The sequence below is a fragment of the Cupressus sempervirens genome, chromosome 5 (assembly GCF_028749045.1).
Source record: "Cupressus sempervirens isolate cs-2001-9-10 chromosome 5, ASM2874904v1, whole genome shotgun sequence".
NCBI lineage: Eukaryota > Viridiplantae > Streptophyta > Pinopsida > Cupressales > Cupressaceae > Cupressus > Cupressus sempervirens.
The window spans coordinates 507,287,620-507,293,642 of NC_143122.1; the positions used below are offsets into that span (position 1 = coordinate 507,287,620).

Here is a 6,023-nt window from a genome sequence, read left to right on the forward strand (position 1 = left end):
AGAACATATTGAAACTTGTACTCAAAGGAACAAACACCCATTACATTTTGTGACAGGTTGCCTTTTCTATCGCGGTATTTTGCTTGGTTGTCCACATCAATGGTAACTGGTATATGGGTCCCATCAATTGCTCCAACACAATCCTAGAACATTAAAAATATTATAGTCAAATATGTGACAATATACTCAAGCAAGAAAGTACATGAATCCAAGAGATTTACCTTGAAGTACGGATCAAAACGGTCCTTCCCAAGAATTTTTGGACGGGTATTTATGGAAGGGGGCAAAAAGTAATTGCCATGGAGCAATATGATTCCCTTCAAGACCTTGTGTAAGTGGCAACTCACAGTCTCTCCTGAGTGACCAAAGTTATGGCCAACCTTATGATTCCTTAAATTGTGGCCAAGGATATGTAGGAACATGACTAGTTGTTCTTCCAATTTCATGTTTATCGTATCTTTAATGGTCCCTCTCTCCCTTAAAATATTGACAAGTTTGAAAAAAGCTCCTCTACTCATGCATATTTGGTCATGGCAATCTGTGTCATTAGAATATATAATATGTTTAAAGAAAGGACAAGCAGGTCTTCTTCGCTTGCGTCGTTGTCTTCTAGCATCATCATAAGATGCTACTATGAGTATTGCTTGGGCTGCAAGCAAAACAACAAGTACATGCAAGAGCATGATCTTCCTAACAATGCTTCCATAAACTCTTTTATCAACAATAGGATCCATCAAATGCCCTATAAACACATATATAGATTTAATTTAGATTTCAATATTAATAAAGATGAGGAGAAGGGGCAAAAAAGACATTCTCTCCATATCCTCAAAATTATCAGAGGTTAAGGGATGTCCCCAATTTTATAAAATGCTCAAAGAAACCATGATGAACAAACTAGTGCCAAGTTGGTAGTGCCAAATTCAAATGTTCTATAACATTTACTAGTACTCTTCACACAACAATCTCACCAATTAAATGCTTCTCTCTATTTTAGCATAAATTTCTATGTAACACATACGTTGACATGCTAGTGAAACAAATAGCCAAAAAAAACATTATTTAAATAGTCTTAATATCACATTGGTGCTAAGTACTTGAAGAATACGTGCAAGTGCAGCCTGGAACTTTTCAGTTGGTAGGTTGACAAGTTGTGGGAAAATGGGTAAGACCTGGAAAGGAAACAAACCAATGATATGAATATTCCCACTTTGAAGTACTAAAACAATAAAAAGAAAATTCCATTAAAACAGATTGATAATCCACACTATAATTGAGCCTATACATCAGTTTCTGTGGCTGGGAATAATACCCAGGTATATAAATAACAATAGCAAAAGGTAGGTATTCCAAAAGCAGTGCATACATTTATAATTTATTAATGCCTACCATAAAATTTATTCACCTCCATGTTTAATCATAGACCTTATGGATTTTCAAGATATGCATGGTGCCGATGAAGAACAATATGCTTTGCTTTTATCGTTAATAAGACTATTGAAATCATGACCGCAACCAAACAAATTGTTAATAAGACTTAAACTGAAACTTGTTTTAAATGATGCATCATTGTCTTTTACCTAATAATAGATCACAAAACACCATTTAAAGCATACTTTGATGTAAAAAACTCCAACGTTGGCAAAGTAGGAAGAGTGAAAATGGAAAAGTTGGTCAATCCTCCTTGGCTCACTAGTTTTCGTGGTCATTTACAATCAGGAATGCAATCAACACCACACATGTCTAAGTAGTACTTTTGATCACAATGTTAGGAGGCAAACATATGTTTATGCAGCAAATTGCATATTAAAGTGCAATTAAAGACATTTGCAAATACTCCTTGTAGCATCACCTTCATTATCTTAAAGACCAAACTATATTAAACAATATATTCACATCATCTGCTGATTCCAAGAAACAAAGAAATTATAGAGCACTGAAATAGACAATCCATTATATTCCACAAAATGATTGTTTGCATTCTCAAGCTGTTTTTGCAGCCTCCTACAAATTCAACTAATTAAGGCATCACAGTCCAAGAATAAGATACAATATAATTCAGTTCTAATTCTTTCGGTTTTACTTGAAAATAACAATTGAAAACATATATAAAATCAAAGTTTTACACAACCAAGAACACAATATATAACAAGATAGCAAATCAGCAGATATGATAAAATCTTCAGTACCAAAAAAAAGGAAAAACAAAACAGATAAGATACAAAATAGCCATCTTCTTATGACGTCGTCCATCTCCGTCTTATGGTGAATAGCCACAGCTATGTTTATGTTTCTGTTTACCCAAATCAACAATTATGGAGCATCTGAATGAAGCAGAGGAGAAGATGAGGTAAGTTTGCTCTATTTCAGCTGGTTTTTTTTCTTGCGATTCTCTATTTATACTAGGTGGCCTTGAGATATGTAGATAGGATTTGGCTGGACAGACTATATGTAGAAACCCACATTTTATTCCAGATTTCCCGTTTCATTGTTCACAATGTGTGGTGATTTGTGAGAGATCAACAATTTTATGCTTAATATGCACATGTACATTCAAACCATATCCTTTCCTTGCCATTTTCGCAGATCATATAGCTAATGGACTAAAAATTGTTTTGCTCTTTCAGAATTGGGAGCTTAGGATGGTTTTCTGATTATTTTCTAGAACTGAAAAGCTAATGAGGGAATTTGTGCTTTTCTGATACACTAGTTACTAGTTTAGATTCTATGTCAATCTCAATTTCATTAAGAAACTAGGAAGACATATCTTAAGGGTTTATATATGTAGTTGGTAGGGGGCGATGGTCAATGACTGGAGGAGTCTATGAAATATAGTAAGAGCATTTACTACACCACCTGACTACAAATTTGGATCCAACTAGTGCTTTGTCAAAAGTTTGAAACTCAAATAGTTGCAAATCTGAACAATATGCAGTAGGAAAATTGTGAAGTATCCCTATTCGTAAGGGCATTAAGTACTCCCAGGAAGGTTGTTAGTCAGGATGATAGGTAAGACAGTATCTTAGATTTCTAAATTGAGGGTTCAGATTTGTTAGTTTTTCTTCGATGATATGCAAGAAAAGTAGTGGGAAGATGCGTGTCAGTCCAGAAGTTTGTTGATGTCTCAGCTTAATGTTGACACTGTAGATGGCAATAGAAATGGACTCTTGAGAGGTATCTCAAGCTTAGAGGTATCAATCATGTCAAGCTAGTTTAGGTTATTTGTTGAAAGTCTAGATGGCAAATTGGATTAAACCAATATGAGGTTTCAAGTTTTGATACCCGACATAAATTTTGAATAACTGGATCAAATTTAGTGAGGGGATTCTTCTATTTTTTTAAATGCTAACCTTCGCAACAATTTCCTCCTCTAAGGACTATTATCAAAAACTAAGTAATGTGATGGCATCCCTGCATTTCAGAAAGTGGTCACCGAGTATTTTTAGTCAAATATGATGCAATAGACTTTTTAAAGTGCTACTTCCAAATTTCATTGGCAGTGACAAAATGCAGCACATAGACATTAAAATTGTGTGGATTAAAATATGAACCTGATGAACTCTGCTACTGGTACTAGACCTTTATCTGTACGAGATGCTGGCTAGCGAGATCTACTAGATATGTTGCTGGTTAGCATTTAAAAAAATTGTTGAGGAGGAAATTGGCCACACACTCTATTTCTTCATCACTATTTTAATCGATATATGTTATATAAGATTGTATCAACAACCCAATTGGCCAAACACTGCACTTCTTCATTAATTTTTTGCCAGAAAAAGTAAAGGAAAAATGGGTGCCAAAATTCATCCAAAAGGGCCACAGCTTTTAGAAAATGTTGTGATTGAAGAGAGATTCTGCAATGAGTCTATGACAGCATTAGTTGTATGGAAGACATCTTTGGTGTTCAACTGCAATGGTTTTAATTTGTTTGATTCAACCGGGAACCTTGCCTTCAGAGTTGACAATTATGACTCTGGATATAAGAACGAGGTGGTTCTCATGGATGCTGTAGGAAATTCCATGCTCACAATGAGAAGAAAGGTATATCAACTCTACTTGTTCTAATAACTAGTATAGATGTCTTGACTATTGTTGTTTCTGAATTCAGTTAGATTGCATTAATATTTTTGTGTTCCATTTATTTTAGATCACAATTCTTTGATCTATCATTTAAAATGTTGATGCATCAGAATGTAATCTAAATATTCAAAATGTTGATGCATTATAGAATGTAATCTAAATATTCAAAAAAACTGTGATAGATCATAGAGTGTTGTAGAAAATCTTTATACAAAGAACTCTTACACAATCTGATTAAGAGCAATTATTAAATATTCAAAAAAATTGTGATAGATCATAGAGTGTTGTAGAAAATGTTGATACAAAGATTCAAAACAATTATTCACATTCAAAATGATTATTTCTTACATAATGTAATCTAAAACATTGATGTAAGAAATAATTTCAAACATGTAGATCATAGAATATGATTCAAAATTTTGATAGATATACATCTAAACCCAATCTAATATAAACACAACAATGAACAGTATTACAGAATGTAAAATATTAAAATTGATACCCATTAATCTTTTCAATTGATAGCCATTAATCTTTTCAAGAGATCTATATATAAATTGAATTATTGTTATATCTTTCAACTTCAAAACTCATCCAAGGCTTGACCCTAACATCTTTTTTTCTGTGACAACAGAAAATTAGCATGTACAATGAATGGCATGCTTTCTTTAAAGACAAATCAAATGGTCAAAAGCCATCATTTGTAGTCAGGAGGATTTTTCTTCTTCCAAACAAGACTTTGGCACAGATATATGTGGGTTCAGTATCATAGAAGAAGTATGCCTTTACCTTTCACTCCGCCGCCCCCCACCCTCCCCCCCCCCCCATTAATAGAGCTTCGGCCTATGCGGAGGACTAAACGTAGGGTGAGCCTAATTATCATGTCCACACTAAGTAGACAAATCGCACATGAAAAGCATAATTCTGGAAGCCGTGCCTGGCACACAAGCCCCAACCAGCCACGCAGCCATGCTGAGAGCAGTGACTGTGCAACGTGCAGCTCTTGCACTCATCTGCACCGCCCAGGGATCCCTCTATAATTCTTCCAAAAAAGAGATAAGAGCAGGGATTCGTTACTAAGTAAAATACTAATTCAATTTCAAAAAGCAATGGATCAAAAAAAGAAGATAATCGCAAGCAGGAAATTACACCACGGCAGTAAGGTCTACGAACTATATTTTCAAAATGACACTCAAAATCAGTAACAAATGCCTTTGATGGGGTTAAGAAACTCCTGCAGCCACTCCTAACGGGCATTAACCGACTTCTAGAAAAGTGGGGTCATCCACTGAGGCCGCCAGATGATATCCCATCCCCATCCAAGAAATTGGAGGCTCAAACCATGACAAGTAAAATTGACTGCATACATTCCTGGCCAACTCTGGGTGCTCCGAAGGCATATAGAATCAAGCATAAAAGTGTGAATTATAAATTGCTTTTAACTCAAAACACAGAGCATTCGTAAGAAAGACAAGAAAATGATATGATGACCAGTTTGAACCTTTTAAACTACTTCTCTGCCTTGGATTCAGACATTCTCCTAATCATGACACAAAGTAATCCATCAAACTTTCATTTCGACCCTCTCAGAATAATTTATGTCACTGTAAGAAGGCTCCTTGCTCTAAATAAATTGTTGATATTTCCTGTTCAAACCACTAATGGCAGATGGTGGTTAAAAAGAAATACTCAACGCTATGCTCAATCAAATAAAGAGTCAGAAATCTTTGCTAGAGAAATATGTGAAGACCTTCAAACCTGTCTTAAACAAGCTTTTGATCAAAAAGGAGGCATGATTCAATTTTATACAAAAAATTATCCTGCGGAGTTGATTCATGCTCGAGCACCTAGGGCAACACCTCTTATCTCTTTTGACATATGTCAACACCAAGCTTACAATCACATGGGTAAGTGGAAGGGGAAGAAGCAGCGTACTCCACAGT

The 6,023-nt window shown here is 35.0% G+C and overlaps 1 pseudogene; it reads left to right on the forward strand.

Moving 5' to 3' along the window:
- The first annotated feature begins 3,789 nt into the window (after window positions 1-3,789).
- Window positions 3,790-4,852, forward strand: LOC149556937 (protein LURP-one-related 12 pseudogene; annotated as a pseudogene).
- The last annotated feature ends 1,171 nt before the right edge of the window (window positions 4,853-6,023 follow it).